The following is an 18,456-nucleotide window of genomic DNA, read 5'->3' as shown; positions in this document are numbered from 1 at the left end:
ATGCATTTTAACCCTATCTTAAATTTTATTTGCTCATTATCTGGCTGCAATGTTAGATGTTATATTTAATATAATTTTAATATTTACAAAACAGTTTAACATAGGCTGTATCTTGGATCTCACTTATTAGATGCTAGTTAGGTCATTATATTAATGTATTTTAACTTGTCCTGTATCTTGTTTGTGCATTACTTGTACAGATCTTTGATCATAAGCTAAACTGAACTGCTCCAGTTGTATATGTTTATCATTCAGCTGGAGAAAAGCTTGATATCCCTTTCATATGTATTTAGTTCTCTACAATGACTGCAGTAAATATTCATGATTTGTATTTTTCTATAAAGCTTCCCCATACCACTTAAACTATTGAACTGTAGAACAGTTAATCTCCTCACCTTCCTGGAAATATTTTCTTATATTCACACATCACCTTTACATGATGGTTACTTAATTTTTCTGATTGGTTTCATTCCTAAATGTGTGTAGACTAACATCAGACTGTCTTATAATTTTACACTGAATTACTAAAACACCAATTAGCATTTTTTTAAACAAGCCAAATACAGAAGACAGAAACCTTGTGTCTGCCTTGAAGCTCTGCTCAAATAAATGTCATAGCCCAGGTGAGATTGAATTTCTCTTTGAAAAGCAGGTATGTCGCCAATGACATCTTAATCTTATCTTACTCAATGCTGCTTTTGATCAATCTTGGTTGGGTTCACCTAACCCAGTAATTCCCGATTATGGAGAAAATGCCCACACTAGTCTGTGTGCTCCAGGAGCCTTCTTTTAAATCTTGCCATTATATTATGCAACCTAGGAAGCATACTTTTTATGTTGTTGCACTGCTTTTACCACCCCCACCCCCAATATGCAATTCCCAACTCTTCTTGCCTTTAGGAAAACTGTTTAAGATCTGCCTCTTCCCCCAGATCTAATAAGAAACCTATGGAATGGGAGTCCCACTATGGTTGTTCTGTTATGATTCATCACCATTTTACATTTATATATTGTCCATTTATTGTTATATGGCAGTGGTGGCGAACCTATGGCATGCGTGCCAGAGGCGGCACTCAGAGCCCTCTCTGTGGACACGTGTGCCATGCCCTGGAGATGGCTACCATCCTCTTCAAGCAGCCGCCCGCTAACTTGCCAAAGGCCCACATGGCCAGATGCATCCCAGCACCCATGTGCTCGCTGGCCTTTGTGTGCGGGGGCCGATGGTGTCAGGCAGCAGCGGCCCCTGCCTCGTCTTGGCCTGCAACATGGCACCCCCGCCCTGCCTCGCCTCATCCCGCAGAACCAGCCTCCTGCCCATCGCCCCACCCGGCAGAGACCCCTGGATCTCTCCCAACCCTGCCCGGCCCCCACAGGCGTCCCTCCCCAGGAGCAACATCCAGCTGGCCACACCACCCGTCTGCCATGACCACTGTAGCCACGCCCACCCGGCAATACATAAGTGAGTTTTGGGTTGAAGTTTGGGCACTCGATCTCTAAAACGTTCGCCATCACTGTTATATAGTGTTCTTTTTTTCTTTTTATTTATTGTTGTTTATGTGGTACCCTACCCAGAGTCACACTGTTTGAATTAGACAGTCTTATAAACCTTATAAATAAGTAAATTCTCTCTTAACACGACTAACATTTATTATATGCACTGGTTGATTTTCAAGGATACAGCAGCTGGATGGAACACTATTTTACTTCATTTATTATTTATTTATTCATTACATTTGTATGCGACCCATCTCATTGTTTGAGAGAACTCTGGCAGCTTACAACGTATAAAAAACACAGACATAAAACAATTATAAATATAAAAGTCAATTAAAACTGCAGAGGATTAAAAGCAATTTAAAACAATCACACGGGTTTGGAGGGGAGCAGCAAGCGGTGCCTTCACTGTTACTGCACCAATCACCCCTAGCCTAGCTACTCCTTCAAGCTCCCATGCCAGTTGGCGTGGCCAGGTTTTAAGGCTTTTCTTGAAGGTCAGAAGAGAGGGGGCAGGTCTCACCTCTGGTGGCAAGATGTTCCAAAGGACAGAGGCCAAGGCAGAAAAAGTTCTTCTCTTGGACCCCACCAAAAGTGTCCATCACAAGTTTGCATAAAGTGAGAGACGTGTGTTTCAAGTGTGGTAGTAAAACTATACAATATTCTTCTTTGGGAAGCCAGACTGACATTAACATTAATTTTATTCTGGCATCAAGGGAAAACCTGGCTATTTTTAATTTGATAGTAATAGTGTTTGCTTATTTGTTCTGGATGTATCTCAAACCATCGATTTACAGCAGTTCGCAAATAACGGAAGGAAGGAAGGAAATTATCCTCTAGCCATGCTTATTTGCTGCACTGCAATTAGAAAACCCTCTCAATGCGAAGATCTCATATAAGCAACCAGCTATAATATATAACTGCCTCTCTTAAGAATTCTTTGTTAACCCCCCTTTGAACCCTGTGGTCAGAAGGACATCCAAGTTGTACTGTTCAAAGAAGCAGCACGTTTAGAAGACTGAAGGGACTGTGAAGGAACCATACCAATTCTTCAACAGCTAAGACTATCTTGTCATTTTAAATAGGAGATTCTGAAGAGTGATTAATAAAGCATATAATGGAATGGTTTGTTCAGCTGAATGAGAAAAGCTGATTTTGTATAAAAATACTTACAAAATGGCTGCTGTCACACCAATTAACTATTATAAAAGGAAAAGAGTAATTATCCTTCTCTCTCATACACATTCATACTTTCAAACATAGTCACTGCAGACTGCTGTTTTAAAACATTTGCAGTTGGACTTTAGCACCAATAAAGCACACTGCCAACATGATTATGATAAGGGATTATGGGACATGTGAGTCAGATCTTGTAGAGGGTCCTAAATTGTTTATCTTGATTTAGATGTTCAGGATAATCCAGAGCTGATCAAAGAAGATGCTTGAACAGAACTACCTTATAGACCAGTGGTTCTCAACCTTTTTAATGCCGCGACCCCCAACCGGTCGTAAGTCGAGGACCTTCTCTTCCCCGGAGCGCCGCGCATGTGTGGTGCCGCCCCCTGTGCCAGCCGAGGCATAGCTGGCAAGCGGCAGAGATGGCGCAGGCCAACCACCAGCTGGGCCACCAGCTGGCCCAGCCCAAGGGAGGTAAGGCACCCGCCGGGCCCCACATGCGCCAGCAACCCTCCCTGCACCCACCAGCCTCCCACCTCCCACCCCTGGCCCTCTTTTACTTACATTTTTAGTAGTTGCTCAGCAGGGAGGGGTGGAAACTTCCAGACAGCTCGCCTTCGCTGCAGACAACTTGCAGCACCGTTTGCAGAATGGGACTTTTGGCGGGCTCAGCAGGGCAGAGACAGCCTGGACAATTCCTATTGGCTTTTGAAAGCCAATAGAATTAGACTCTATTCAAGAGAGTCTATTCTATTGGCTTTCAAAAGCCAATAGAATAAAAGGGAGTAGCACAGCTAAGGAAAAGGGGGGAAAAATAGCGGACTGCGTTGTTTGGTGACCCCCGTGAAATGGTCATTCGACCCCAAATGCGGTCCCGGCCCACAGGTTGAGAGCCACTGTTATAGACTATATGCAACACATGAACTATGCTTATTCTTGTCTTATATTGTGCTTTTTAAAATATTTTATGTCTTTTGAGTGCCAGTTTTCCACTTCAATAATTGTTTTTTTAAAAGTCACTCTCCTTCAGCCCATCCCACATTACAAGATTGTTATGCGAAAAATAGAAAGAGGAAGGGTATTAGCTACGTTTGCCACCCTGAGTTATTTATAAAGAAAATAATAATAAGGCAGGATATAAAATAAGATTCAATAAAAGAACAGTGAAAATTATTTATTCCCAAAGGCCCTTCTGAATAATCCAACCGTATTTTCTTCGGGGGAAAAGCATTAAGGCGGAGGTTAATCTAATATTTACAGGGAGGCTATTGCACAATATTAGTTATCTAATAGAAAAGCACCTGGCCACATTTATCACCCTAAAACAGGCATGTCAAACTGCTGGCCCGAGGGCCAGATGCGTCACACCGAAACCGCACCCACCCCATTGTCAGCAATGGGGTAAAAGTCATGATAGGTCATGCGACATCATGTGACACTGTGAGTTTGACATGCTTGCCCTAAAATGTGGGGTAAGTAGGAGTTTATTCTGTGATAAGCTATTGCTAGTTGGAGGAGTCAATCTTGAAAGCACCCTAGTGCCAACCATATACAGCTTTATAGGTTAATGCTAGTACTCTGAATTGCACTTACGCAGCTTTTCAGCAACCAATGCAGAGCCTTATGCATAAGTAATGAGGCTGTCATATTCTGCACTAATTTTATTTTTTCTGGTTAGTCTTTAGAAGCTGCTCCATTAGCCATTTGTGGTGTGTCTAGGACACAGGTCAGCAACCCGCCGCTCCGGAGCCACATGAGGCTCTCTCAGCCGTCTCCTGCGGCTCCCTGTCCTCAGCCGCCATGTGCAGTCTGAAAAAAAAAAGTGGGACTAAAAAAGTTCAACCAACTTCTTTGGTTTGTGGGACTGCCCACAAACTTCTTTCCTTCTTCGGATTGCACGTGGTGGCAGCGGAGGAAGAACCGGGAGGATTGCTGAAAAGGCAGTAGAACCTGGATAAGAAGCTGCGGGTGGCCAATCTCAGGATGCCTCTTCCCTGCCCGGCGGGTCTCTCCTCGCCCTGCTCCACCTCTGCCTCTGTTAGTCCAGGGGGGGGGGTTGCCGGGGGTCTCGATAGGTTCCCCTCTCCACCCGCGCCTTTCAGCCAATGTGGGCAGCGGATCTCCGTGGCCTCTTTCGAGAGATTCCCCCGCAGTGCCTGCCCGGTCCTTTCCCCACCTGCTGTGTGGCGCCCCTTCGCCGTCCTCCCGCTGTTGCCACCGCCACCGCCTCTGCCCGTCGTGCTGAGGCCAGAGAGACGGCGGCAACTGGGCAGCTGCACTCCTTTGCCATCCTGCCACCGCCTCCTCTACCCGTCATGCTGAGCAAAGCTGGAGAGACAGCGGCAACCAGGCAGCCGCGCCCCTTCGCTGTCCTGCTGCCACCGTTGCCACAAGGCTCTCCACCACCCGGCCCCACCTCGACCCCATCGGTGGCGCCTTCCTGGGCAGCTTTCTTGAAGCCGCTGCCACCGCCCTGGGTGCTGCAGCAGGAGACCTTGGGCTGCGAGGCTGGCAGTGGGTCAGCCCCCCCCGTCCCCATGGCGGCACTACCCGTTGCTGGCGTGGCCACCCATGGTGCACCCGCACTGCAGGGAGAGTAGCATCCCCTTGGTGCCCTCCTCTTGTGACGAAATGGCCGAGAACATGGCGGGGGTGGCAGCCATACCAGGGACCCCCGACGATGCTGCAGTGGCCACCACCGTGCCGCCACTGGAGCTGCTGCCTCTCGTCCTGCTCCCCCTCCCCGCCCCTTTGGTACCGTCTGCCTTTCGTTCTCTCTCCTCACCTGAAGAGAGAGAGGAAAGAGAGAAAGAGAAAAAGAGAGGAAAGAGAGAGGAAAGAGAAAGGGAGAGGGAAAGAGAAAGAGAAAAAGAGAGGAAAAAGAAAGAGGGAGAGGAAAGAGGGAGAGGGAGAAAGGAAAGAGAGAGAGGAAAGAGGAACAAAGAGAAAGGGAGAGGAAAGAGAGAGGGGGAAAGAGAGGGGGAGAGGAAAGAGAAAAAGAGGAAAGAGAAAGAGAGGGAGAGGAAAGGGAGAGAGAGAGAGGAAAGAGAAAGAGAGAGAGAGGAAAGAGACAGACAGAGAGACCCTTTTAACATCTAAAATGAAGATAACACTGTATATATCCTTTTTTTACCTTTATTTTATATATACAGTGCTCTTTTTGTAAAAAAAAAAAAGGTGCCAGAACTCACACATCATACAACCCACATTGCCTACCCTACAAGGTTCCATCCAAAAAAGATGCCGGAACTCCGTTCTGGGCATTCTATGACAAAAAAAAGCCCTGTATATACATATACATATACACACACACACACACATGCATGCACAAACACATAATAAAGATAAAAAAGGATATATGCAGTGTTATCTTCATTTTAGATATCAAAAGGGTTTTGCGGCATTTTGTTTTGGGTGGTAAACAGGTCCAAGTGGCTCTTTGAGTGTTTTGGGTTGCCTACCCCTGGTCTAGGACCATCTTTTTCAGCAAGAATTTACCCACTCATTTTGGGAGAAGGTCTTGACTATCCTATGCTTCTGTAAAATCAGGGGGAATTAAGCCAGCAGGGGTCCTCAATCCCCAGGCCACAGACTGGTGCTATTAGGAACTGGGTAGCACAGCTGGAGGTGAGCATCAGATGAGCGAACCCTACTGCAAACTGCACATGTGTGGGAACTGTGCAGTTCCCCCGCCCCAACTCCGGTCTGTGGAAAAATTGTCTTCCACGAAACTGATCCCTGGTGCCAAAATCCGTGTACCTTTAAAGTCAATCTGAAAACTTCAATTTATCTAAGTGAACTTTTTTTTTAAATTTTATTATTTTATTTTCATTACAATCATAAGAAAAAAAATTCAGATACATAACAAGTTAAAATACAACACACAAATTCCGGCATTGCTCACCCATTTCCCCCCAAACCGCATCCCCCTCTCATCTTTTCACTTCCCCCTTCCTTCTTCTTCCTCACTCTCCTCCTCTCCTCCCTCTCTCCTCCATCTTTCTACTTGCTTATCCCTCTCCTCTTCTTCTCAATCAGATGCGGTCTAGGGGAAAATACCCGAGCAATCCTCTATCACCAAAAAAAAGAAAAAAAATCTTAAAAATATAAAACTATTCCTACTTATCTGAACTATTGAACATACTACCCATACTCTCCCCTCCCCCCTCCCCCCTGCCCCCACCCCCTTCTCCTCCCGGCTTCCCAGAGCTCAGTACAGGGTTACACACACACACAAAAAAAAACTAAACATAATCAACTTAAATTTACTACTTATACAATAACCAAAATCATAATAACCCTTAACTCTCTGCAAACTTCAATTCATAATTTAATAAAAATCCATTATTCATAAAATAAATGAAACTTTGTTGTTCCATACTTCTTCTGAATATATTCTATCTATCTTCTCTATACAGAAACATATCTCTTTTGTGAATGGTCCTTTAAATAAGCAGAAATTTTAGCCATTTCTGCTAAATTAGAAACCTTGAATACCCATTCTTCTAAAGAAGGCAGAGAATCTTTTTTCCAATACTGACCCACCAATAGTCTTGCTGCTGTTATTAAATTCAGCATTAAAATAGATTATTTAACATCAAAATCCACAAAAATACCCAAAAGAAATAATTGGGGAGTAAATTTAATTTTCCTTTTAAAAACCTTTTGAATGTTCCACCAAATCATAATCCAAAAAGCTTTAATATTTTTGCAAGTCCACCAAACATGAAAATAAGTTGCATCCAAGGAACCACATCTCCAACATTTGGGTTGCAAATTCAGATACATACAAGATAACTTTTTAGGATCCAAATGCCATCTATAAAACATTTCATAAAAATTTTCCCTCAAATTTTGTGCTTGAGTAAATTTAACATTTCTAACCCAAATTATCTCCCAGGAATCCATTAAGATCGGTTCCTGTATATTCTGAGCCCATTTGATCATACAATCTTTTACTATGTTTCCGAATCCAATTTTATTAACTCATTATAAATTCTTTTAATATGAGCAAATTTCTGATCTTTAATCTGAGTTACCAAGTTTTCATCTGTTAAAGTAATTCCCACCTTCTTATCTACCCTCCATCTCTCCATTATTTGTAAATATTGAAACCATGATTGTAAAATATTTTCTTGCCTTAACAAATCAAAAGACTTTAATTGCCAATCCGTACCTGACCAAATGAGCAACTCTTTATACGAAATATTATCAAAATTCACCCCCTTAGAAACCCCTTGAATTGCCTGTCCAGGAATCCCCCAAATGGGTATTTTATAGTTTAATTTGTAATAATACTTCTTCCAGACTCGAAGTATGGCATTTCTTAAAATATGTGACTTAAACACCCAATCTACTTTCTTATCAAAAACTAAATATGCGTTCCAACCAAATAATAAATCCCAGCCTTCAAGAACCAAAATATTTTTATTTGTTAAATTGAGCCAATCACTTACTAAAGTTAAGGTGGCCGCATCATAATATATGGGGCTACCCTTGAAAAGTATTCGGAGACTACAGCTGGTCCAGAATGCAGCCGCGCGAGTGATAGTGGGCGCTCGATATACCCACGTTACACCTATCCTCCGTGAGCTGCACTGGTTGCCTATTGGTCTCCGGGTCCAATTCAAGGTGTTGGTCATTATCTTTAAAGCCCTATATGGCTCAGGGCCAGGCTATTTGCGAGACCGCCTACTACCTCATAGTTCCCTACGTCCGGTTAGCTCCCACAGGCTGGGCCTCCTTCAGGCCCCGTCGGCCAAGCAGTGCCATTTGGCAGGGCCGCGGAGGAGGGCCTTCTCTGTGATGGCGCCCACGCTTTGGAATCAGCTCCCCCCGGAGATTAGGACCGCTCCCACCCTGTTGGTCTTCCATAAGCTACTTAAGACCTGGCTTTTCCGGCAGGCCTGGGGTTTATAAAACCTTACCCCTGGATGATTGTTTTGTATTGTTGTTTTGTTATGTTTTATGTGTTTTTTATTGTTAGCCGCCCAGAGTCCTTGGGAGTGGGGCGGCTTATAAATTTTAAAAATAAAATAAAAATAAAATAAAATTTCAGATTAGGTACTTTAAGTCCATCCCTTTCTCTAGCATCTTGTAAAATCTTAAACTTAACTCTTGATTTCTTGCCACCCCATATAAATTTATTGATATCCTTCTGCCATTCTTCCAAATTTGCATCCTTTTTCAAAAGGGGTAACATCTGAAATAAAAAAAGAAACTTTGGTAGAACATTCATCTTTACTACTGAAATTCTCCCCAACAATGATAATTGTAATTTTTGCCAGTCATTTAAGTCTTTTTGTACCTTTATCCACAATTGTTCATAATTATTCTTATACAATTTCCCATTAGATGTTGTAATATATACTCCTAAATACTTAACCTTATTAACTACTTCATAACCTGTTACTTCAGTCTAAGTGAACTTTTCAGGCATTAAGAGATCAAAAAATGTTTTTCTCACTTAGATGACCTTCCACTGGTTGCCTATTTGCTTGCTCGCTCAATCTGAAGTGTCATGGGTGCCTCTTAAAGCTCTGATGCTGCCCATATAAACATGTCTAAGCATTAAAGTCAGCATTGGAGTTGCAACTCCAGGCATACAGGCCCAAGAAATTCAGTGGCAGCACACACTCCCAGGAGAAATCTACCAATTTCTTACCTTTCTGTTTTTTACCACTAGGTAGATGTACTTTAAAAAATAATAAAATAATAAATACAGGTAGTCCTCGCTTAATCAATTCACATGACTTGGAGAAACTAATATCATAGCTTATCATATATAAATTAATCATAGCATGCATATATACCGTGTTTTCTTGAAAATAAGACCCAACCAGAAAATAAGCCCTAGCATGATTTTTAGCAAGTGCCTAATATAAGCCCTAGACCAGACATGTCAAACACAAGGCCCAGGGGCCGGATGCGGCCCTCAAAGTGGTTTCATGTGGCCCGTGAAGCCATCCTGGAAACAATGAGGGAACGGCCCCTTCTGCCTTGGCCCTGGCCCAGGCCATCCGGGAGCCAATGTACAATTTTGTGGTGGCCATTTATGCTGAAATGCATTTAGTCTTAGCTCCACAAGGCCGTCTAGAAACAGTGAGGAACCAGCTCCTGCTGTGTCAACCCCACAAAGCTGGGTGCATGCTTTATGAGGAATGAAGAAATGGACCATGCTTAGCGCTTGCCCCAGTCCCACCCCCTTCTGCCAGAGACCCTCAGATCTGTCCCACTCCTGCCCAGGCCCCCGCAGGCACCCTTGACATGAACAATGTAGAGCTGGCCATGCCCACCCAGTAGGCCACACCCACTCCATCCATGCCCACCCAGTAGGCCACACCCACCCGGCCCCCCGAGGGCAACCGCAATGCTGATGCGGCCCTCAATGAAATTGAGTTTGACACCCCTGCCCTAGACCCAAAATAAGCCCGTTAAGAACCTGGGGTGTGTGTGTGTGTGTGTGGAGCTGCCCCACGCACCCCACACCTGCGTACCTCAGGACCCCGCAGCCAAGCAACTGCTGCTTGGTGACCTCCCCTTGTTTGTTCAATGACCCAGCTGCTCGCCCACCTCTTCCCTTTCACTCCCCTCCCGAGCCAGACTGCCATGCTACGGAGGATGGGCAAGGGAGGCTTGGCCCCCTTACCCCTCTGCCATTTTGGAGCCAGGGTGGAGTGATGGCAAAAGGCCTCCACCACATTGCTGCTGGAGGGGTTTTCTTTGGTCTCCACTGCCCTTGCCCGGCCCTGCAGATCACCTGCCCGCCGGCAGCCGCCTCCCCTTCCTCCGCCTGCCACTTTTGTCCTATGGTGCCGCCTCACACTGCCTACTCCCCGGTCACTGCCTGTATTGTATGGTTTCAATGGCAGCAGCTCTGGAGACCAATGGTAGGAAGCTGTGACAAGCAGAGCAAGAGAATCTTTCTCCAACCGCGAAGGGGACTAGGTGGCCGAAACTGCCAGCCCAGGGATGATGCAGAGCCTCAATTCTAAACATTATGGCAGGCACCGCTCATCACCTTGCCAATATCATCCCAACAGTGAAGCATGTTTGGGGGGGGGGGTGTTTCAGCAGCAGGAACTGGGAGATTGGTCAGGGTTGAAGGAAAGCTGAAAGCAAAGTACAGGGATATCCTCAATAAAAACATGTTCCACAGAGTTCAGGACCTCAGATTGGGCCGAAGGTTCATTTTCCAACATGACAACGATCCTAAACACACAGCCAAGACAACACAGGAGTGGCTTAGGGACAACTCCATGAATGTCCTAGAACAGTCTAACCAGATCTCTAACTTGAACCCTATTGAACATCTCTGGAGAGACCTGAAAATGGCTGTCCACCGACGGTTGCTATCCAACCTGACTGAGTTTAAGTGGATTTGCAAGGAAGAATGGCAGAAAATCCCCCAATCCAAGTGTGCAAAGCTTGTCTTATCATACCCCAAAAGACTTGAGGCTGTAATTGTTGCCAAAGGTGCTTCAATAAAGTACTGAGTGAAGGGTCTGAATACTTATGCCAATGTGCTATTTCAGTTTTTTCTTTTTAATAAATTTACAAACATTTCTAAAATTCTGTTTTCACTTTGTCATTATGGGGTACTGAGTGTTGATTAATGAGAAAAAAAAAGATTTTCAATAACTGTAGAATCAGGCTGCAACATAACAAAGTTGACAAAAGCGAAGGTCTGAATACTTTCTGAATGTTCTGTACACACACTCACTCACTCATACACACACAGGTAGTCTTAGACTTTTGACCACAATTGAGCCCTAAAATTTATGTTGCTGACTAAAACATTTAAGTGAGTTTTGCCTCATTTTACGATCTTTCTTGCCAGAGTTAAGTGAATCACTGCAGTTGTTAACAAAATTGTGTTAAGTAAATCTGGTTTCCTTGTTGGCTTTGCTTGTCAGGTCACATGGCCCTGGGCACAGCAATGGTCATAAAAACGAACCCATTGCCAAGCATCTGAATTTTGATAACGTGACCAAGGGGATGCTGCAACGGTTGTGTGAAAAATGGTCATAAGTCATTTTTTTCAGTGCCACTGTAACTTTGAATGGTCACCAACCTGGTTTTCTAAGAATAACAATAATTGAGTTTTACCATAGTGCTGTGTCGGAATAACAATAAATTGTCATTAAATGGAAGAGAAAACCATAAATGTCTGCTTCCAACTATATTAAAGAATGTAATGCTTATGATTTGTTCATACTGTACATAATTAAGTGCACTGAGAGGTCATGTGATAACTGTCACATCATCGTGAACTTTTGCCAAGATCAATATGCGAAACAGTTCTCCAAAACCTTAGGACCATTAACTTCCAGAAATCCCTGCTAGTTTTTACCTGCCAGGCACCAAGTTGGGGAAGGGTGCTATAAACACATAAGCTCTTTTATTTTTGTAGTTGTTTACTTGACTAAGCTAAGCAGGAGTAAACTAATTGTGCTGGCTTCACTTTCAGTTGTGCAACCACATCAATAAAGGAGAAGTAATATAAAAGAAAGCCAGGATAATGTTTTTCAGCTTGCTCAGAATTATAAAAATATACAAATTAGTGCAAATTAAGTCTAAAGGCAGAAATATTGCTGATTAATAAAACAGCAGTGACTTTTTTTCTATCTAAGATGGCACCTGCTCTGAAAGAACTTACATTTTGCACAGAAAGAATTAGGATGCTTTGATTTTACACTATTCTAGGAGATAGTAATGGGGAGAGGGCCTTAAACAATTACATGTGTGCCCATTTATGGGCCAATCTGATTATATAACAGTTACCTATACCTGGTTACACTATTACAATGAACTCTCCTCAAAGAGCACCTGAAAGCTTTGCAGCAAAATATGGCAGCTGAGCTGCTTATCTATACCTAGGACAGTACTAATATCATATTGCATACTTATTAGAAGTCCCCTGGTAGCTACTGACTGCTTTCTGGACCAAATTTCACATGCTTGTTTAAGCTATAAAACAATTTATGGCCAGATTATCAGAGGATTGTACTGTCCTTGTAAAACATTTGAATGTTACAATCTGGCAGGGGAATTCTAAAGAGCTACCAGCTTGTATAGGCCTACTTATAATTACCAAAATCAGTATCAATTACCTTTTAAGCTAATCTATGAAGACAAAGTTACTAGATAAAAAAACCACCTAGGTTAAAGTGCACATTATGAAATGTAGATACTGTATACATATTTATTCCAGATATCAAAAGTGTACCAACATGTTATTTTTAAACTGAAAAAATCTTAAAGCGAGCTTCTAGTAGCCTCTTTTACCATGAGAGTGAGAGAACAGAACTTGAAATATAAATATCTTTAAAATATGGTCAGCATCTCTAGACCTTGATCCTCAAACCCACAATGTTATGGCAAACTTGGAAGAATTTGCTTGCCAAGCAAAAGCGGAAGCCAGAGAAATTCCTTGCATGTATTTCCATATTTCACATCACAGGGCAAAAGAAACCCAATGTTCACTTTTCCATTTACAAATAAGCAATGCTGGGCAACACTCATAAATCTGGGGACAATTTATCAAGCAGTTATCCACAGAGACTGTATGCTTCAAAAATTACATAGAGAAAGCAGTTAAAAGCACAAATCACAAATAGCACAGAACAAATTATATAAAACCAGTATTCACTGGCAGTATGTCACAAATCATGTTAGCAAATATAACTTTTTCTACTTGTAATCTGTTTCCCATAATCAGTCTGTGAAACTATTAGTCAAGATCACCATCAAAATTGACCAGTGTACAGTTCTCATGGATAATCTTCATTATACACCCAAATTTTATCTCACAATCTCAATTTTATCTCTATAACACTACTGAGCATTAATTTTAATCTGTTTCTATATCTTGTTTTTAAATTGATACATCAAATTCCATCTTTTGTGATGAATTAAACATTCTTCCTCAAATACTCAAAACCACCTGTAGATAATTAAACATTAAAATCTTATTTCTCGGTACAACAGCCCACATTTCTCAGTATATATTATGTATAAATCAGCACTACACTGGAGACAGGGAAAACATGCAGGGCATTTCCAAAACAAAAAGCAATTCTCATATAAATAGGGCCACTTATCTACAATAGCAATAGCCCTTAGATTTATATACCACTTCACAGTGCTTTATAGCCCTCTCTAAGCTGTTTATAGAGTCAGCATACTGCCCCCAACAATCTGGATCCTCAATTATTACTTGTTGACAGCCAAACCTATACGACATTTTTTTCTCCTCCATCTAGTAGCGGAGTTTGATCTCAAACAATTATGACACATAAATGTGTATGTACAAGACATACCTGGGCAGAACTCTTGACACCTATATTTATTGAGAAAGAAGTTGGGAGTGAGCAGAGCAGGACTGCTTCCTCATACCCCGCCCCCCCCCCGAACAGCAAGTCAGCTAGCTCATGTAATCCCCTTTCTTTTTAGGCAACGCAAGCGAACCTCGATCTTTTCCCTCAATCGCCACTCAAACGACTTTCTACTCCGCCCCCTCCCCCCCAGAATTCCGCGATCGGTTTTACAAATCCAGAGCCCGCGTCCGATTACCTGCGAAAGCGGCGATAGTCCACAAACCTACCATCCTCTGCGCCCCCTCAGCGCACAACCTCCCCAGCTCCCCTCTTCATCAGGCGCCGGAATCGGTGGCCCCAGCACAGCTTGTCGCGCGCGCGCGCACCCAACCCCAACGTACCTGCGGGGCAGAATTAAGGCGCGCGGGTGAGGGGGAAGGGGAGGAGAATTCCCCCCCCGGACTGAAGGCTCCGGGCCCAAGCCGCCGAAGGGGGTCCAGGTTCTCGATTTTCACCGGAGACCCGAGATGCTCCTGGCTCTGCCGGATGAGACTGGAGGATGGCGTGAACGGGGGAGACGGTAGCAGGCCCAGCGGCCCCCTCGTCCCACCGGAGAACGAAAGCTGCAGCCTGCGAGGGACGGAGGCAGAGAGGAGAGGCGGCTGAAGGACCCAGGCGCTCCCGCGGGCGAGGGGCAGGGGGAAGGATACCACCGGTACCCCCCCACCCCGCCGCCGTCACCTTATCCAGCCAGACCTTCCTCTCTCTCACTGCCCCTCAGTTTTTTCCCCTCCAGAGCTCCGCCTCCCACACGCAGAACCCGTGACACCGAACCCGGCCGCGACGTCAACGTCATCACGCAAGCGCGAGATTTTCCCCTCCCCTTGTTCAGACGCCGCGGTTTAGAAAGACAGACAAGGAAGAGGAAGGATTAGCACGAGGGCGACCATGGGAAACCCGGGGCAACGCCTCAGAGCTCTTTGAACTACAATTCCCAGCAGATACGCCGAAAGAGCAAGGAATGCTAGGAGTTGGGGTTTAATAGCTTGAAGAACGCGGATGCGTCCAACTCTTTGGTCGGGAGAATGTATGGCCTTAATATACATAGAATATTATACGCGCCCGCAACACACAAAGTCTCTGTCTCTCCCTCTCTCTCTCTCTCTCTCTCTCTTTATCTATCTGTCTATCTATCTATCTATCTATCTATCTATCTATCTATCTATCTATCTATCTATCTATCTCTTTTTTTCTTTCTCTCCTTTCTCTTTCCTTGTTTCTATTCCTCTTTCTCTCTTACTTTCTCTATTTCTCTCTCTATTTCTGTTTCTCTTTTTCTTTCTCTCCCCCTTTTTCTCTTTCTTTCTATCTCTCTTTCCTTCTATCTCTTTCTTCCTCTCTCTATTTCTCTTTCTATTTCTCTCTTTTTCTTTCTTTCCTTCTATCTTTCTCTTCTTCCTCTCTTTCTCCCTCTCTCTGTCTCTTTCTATTTCTCTCTCTCTCTTTCTCTTTCCTTCATTCTTTCTCTCTCCCCTTCTTCTATCTCTCTCTCCCTTTCTCTTTCTATTTCTCTCCTATTTCTCTCTATTTCTCTTTCTCTCCACTTCTCTCTTTCTCTCTTTTCTTTCTTTTTCTTTCTCTTTCCTTCTTTATTTCTCTTTCTCTCCCTCTTTTTCTTTCTTTCACTCTCTCACTTTCTCTCTATCACTTTCCTTCTATCTCTTTCTTTATCTCTCTATTTCTCTCCCCTTTTCTTTTTCTTTCTTTTTCTTTCTTTCTTTCTCTCTATTTCTCTTTTTTCTTTCTTCCTATTTTTCTATTTCTTTCTTTCTCTATTTCTCTCTTTCTCTTTCATTCTATCTCTTTCCTTCTATCTTTTTCTCTTTGTCTTTTTTCTATTCCTCTTTCTTTCTTTCTTTTTCTTTCTTTCTCTCCGTCTTTCTTTTTGTTTCTCTTTCTCTCCCTCTATTTTTCTCTCTCTATTTCTCTTTTTCTTTCTTTTTTCTCTTTCTCTCCTTTCTTTTTCTTTCTCGCCCTCTATTTTTTTTCTCTTTTTCTTTTTCTTTCTTTTTTCTCTTTCTCTTTCTCTCCTTTCTTTCCTTTCTTTCTTTCACTTTCTCTTTCCTTCTTTCTTTCTTTTTCTATTTCTCTTTCCTTCTCTTTCTTTCTTCCTTTTTCTTTCTTTCCTTTTCTTTCTCTATTTCTTTCTTTTTCTCAATTTCTCAATTTTTCTTTATTTCTTTTTCTTTCCTTCTTTTTCTTTTTTCTTTTTCTTTCTTTCCTTTATTTCTTTCTCTCCCTTTTTCTTTTTCTCTATTTCTCTTTTTCTTCCTTTCTTTTTTCTTTTTCTCTTTCTCTCGCTATTTTTTCTTTCTTCTCTATTTCTCTTTATTTCTATCTTTCTCTTTTTCTTTTTCATTCTCTCTCCGTCTTTCTTTCTCTGTCTTTTTCTCTTTTTCTCTCCGTCTTTCTTTTTCTTTCTCTCCCTCTATTTTTCTCCGTTTCTTTTTCTTTCTCCGTCTTTCTTTTTCTACTTCTTTCTTTCTCTTTCTTTTTCTTTTTTCTCTCTAACTTTCTCTATTTCTTTCTTTTTCTTTCCTTCTTTCTTTCTCTCTTTCCTTCTTTCTCTCTATTTCTTTCTCTTCTTTCATCCTTTCTTTCTATTTCTTTATCTCCTGTTCTTTGTTTCTCTTCCTTTTTCTTTCTCTTTCCTTCTTTTTTTTCTCTATTTCTCTTTCGTTCTTTATCTTTCTTTTTTCCTTTGTTTTTCTTTTTTCCTTTCTTTCTTTTTCCCTCTTTCTTTTTTTTCTTTTTTCTCTTTCTTTTTCTCTCGCTCTATTTTTTTTCTCTCTATTTCTTTTTTCTTTCTTTCATTCTTTCTTTCTATCTTTCTCTTTTTGTTTCTCTTTTCTCTCCGTCTTTCTTTTTTTCTTTCTTTCCCTCTATTTTTTTCTTTCTCTTTCTCTCTCCATCTTTTTCTTTTTCTTTCTTTATCTTTTTCTTTTTTCTCTATTTCTTTCTTTTCCTCTTTCTCTTTCCTTCTTTCTTTCTATTTCTCTCTTCTTTTTTCTTTCTTTCTCTCCTTTCTTCTTTCTCACTTTCTCTTTCTCTTTTTCTTTTTCTTTTTCTTCCTTTCTTTTTTCTTTCCTTTTCTTTCTTTTTCTTTCTTCCTTTTTCTTCTTTCCTTTTCTTTCTTTCTTTTTCTTTCCCTCTTTCTGTCTTTCCTTCTTTCTATTTCTTTTTTCTTTCTTTCCTTTCTTTCTCTATTTCTCTTTTCTTTCTATTTCTTTCTCTTTTTCTTTTTTCCTTTCTCTCTCTCTCTCCACTAGTGGCAGCACTATACTTCCAACCGTCTCCAGTAAAATCATTTTACGGTACACCTTGCAACCTGGAGTAATGCACGATCCCTTCCGAGTTATTGTAAATGGCAGCGCTACATAGACTACGCTTGGAGAGTAATGCTTAAGTGATTTTTCTGAGCAAACATCTGATTCCCAACCTTTAGTCTCTGGGGGGTGGAGCAAGGGCGGGGCCAGTTTTTGGGCACTCGGTTTCTAAAAGGTTCGCCATCACTGCTCTAGGCCCCATCAGCTGGAGATGTCATCTGGCAGGGTCAAGGAAGAGAGCCTTTTTTGCTGTGGCACCCATTCTGTGTAACACCATCCTTGCAGAAAATTAGATTGGTCTGATCTTGCTAGTCTTTGGAACAACCCTGAAAATATGGCTGTCAACAGGCATGGGGATGCAGAAAATTACGGAGTTGGCACAATGGCTCTACTGAATTTTATTGGTAGGTGTGATTCCTTCGCTACAAATTAAATTTGTACTTATTTTAATATTCTTTTGTACTTTTATTGCTAAATTGTTGTATTATTCAGTTGTTTTTATATTGTTCAACTGATGTAAGCAACCTAAGTCATATATATGAGATTAGTAGCAATATATATTAGAAAAATTAATACATAGATAAGAAATTAAATTAGTCTGACTTGAGGGGCATTTTTAATGAAGATGTATGCATACTTTTAATTTCAAATCCATTTCTCATTCTGCAATATTAACTAGATTTGATTGCCTGGCTAGTCTATACCCCAATCCCAGCAATTGATTATGATGATGATGGTGAAGTGTATCCTATCTTTTCTCCAAAAGTATATTACAAGGAATGTCCTCCAATGATCTTCATCACTGAGGGTGGATCTAAAATAGTCCAATACTGAACTACATCATCACACCTTGTTCTCAAATAACACAAAAGTGGGTATTTAAATGATTCACACTCATATTTTAAAATTTGAAATAAGATGTGAACTGCAATGATGTTCATCTGCTACCTTTATAATTTTGCCTCTGGATTAAATAGCTATTGTCCAATAGTAATGTTAAGGGTTTTGAAGGATAAGCCCACAAGTTCAAAGTGCCATTGTAAGTTCTTTAGATGTATCTTCTCCAGAGCAATCAGAAAAAT

At 41.9% G+C, this 18,456-nt stretch overlaps 2 protein-coding genes across 2 annotated transcripts in view; one reads left to right on the top strand and one right to left on the bottom strand.

The window, feature by feature from the left end:
- MAP3K2 (mitogen-activated protein kinase kinase kinase 2) overlaps nt 1-15,166 on the bottom strand; it is a 55,058-nt gene extending 39,892 nt beyond the window's left edge. Inside the window, exon 1 of the mRNA XM_039321891.1 lies at nt 14,390-15,166. The gene's annotated coding sequence lies outside the window, so the exon portion shown is untranslated. The remainder of the gene's footprint in view (nt 1-14,389) is intronic.
- A 2,054-nt stretch (nt 15,167-17,220) lies between these two features.
- Nucleotides 17,221-18,456, top strand: part of TMEM169 (transmembrane protein 169) — a 43,386-nt gene continuing 42,150 nt past the window's right edge. Inside the window, exon 1 of the mRNA XM_039321851.1 lies at nt 17,221-17,778. The gene's annotated coding sequence lies outside the window, so the exon portion shown is untranslated. The remainder of the gene's footprint in view (nt 17,779-18,456) is intronic.

Source organism: Crotalus tigris, unplaced genomic scaffold, assembly GCF_016545835.1.
Source record: "Crotalus tigris isolate CLP2741 ecotype Arizona unplaced genomic scaffold, ASM1654583v1 scf7180000023829.5930981, whole genome shotgun sequence".
Lineage (NCBI taxonomy): Eukaryota > Metazoa > Chordata > Lepidosauria > Squamata > Viperidae > Crotalus > Crotalus tigris.
Note: the sequence above shows the minus strand (reverse complement) of the source record. Positions and strands in the feature narration are given on the sequence as shown.